This window comes from Bison bison, unplaced genomic scaffold (genome assembly GCF_000754665.1).
Source record: "Bison bison bison isolate TAMUID 2011002044 unplaced genomic scaffold, Bison_UMD1.0 scf7180017864524, whole genome shotgun sequence".
In the NCBI taxonomy this organism is placed as follows: Eukaryota; Metazoa; Chordata; class Mammalia; order Artiodactyla; family Bovidae; genus Bison; species Bison bison.
The window spans coordinates 5,336,796-5,337,080 of NW_011495075.1; the positions used below are offsets into that span (position 1 = coordinate 5,336,796).

Here is a 285-nt window from a genome sequence, read left to right on the forward strand (position 1 = left end):
TAATTGAGATCTAATCTTACTGCATTGTGGTCAGAAAAGATGCTTGGAATGATTTCTATTTTTTTGAATTTACCAAGGCTAGCTTTATGGCCCAGGATGTGATCTATCCTGGAGAAGGTTCCATGTGTGCTTGAGAAAAAGGTGAAATTCCTTGTTTGGGGATGAAATGTCCTATAGGTATCAATTAGGTCTAACTGGTCTATTGTATCATTTAAAGTTTGTGTTTCCTTGTTAATTTTCTGTTTAGTTGATCTATCCATAGGTGTGAGTGGGGTATTAAAGTCT

General features: G+C 35.8%; 1 pseudogene; it reads right to left on the reverse strand.

Moving 5' to 3' along the window:
- The window catches only part of LOC104981887, an 11,660-nt pseudogene that overhangs the window by 582 nt on the left and 10,793 nt on the right, over window positions 1-285 (reverse strand).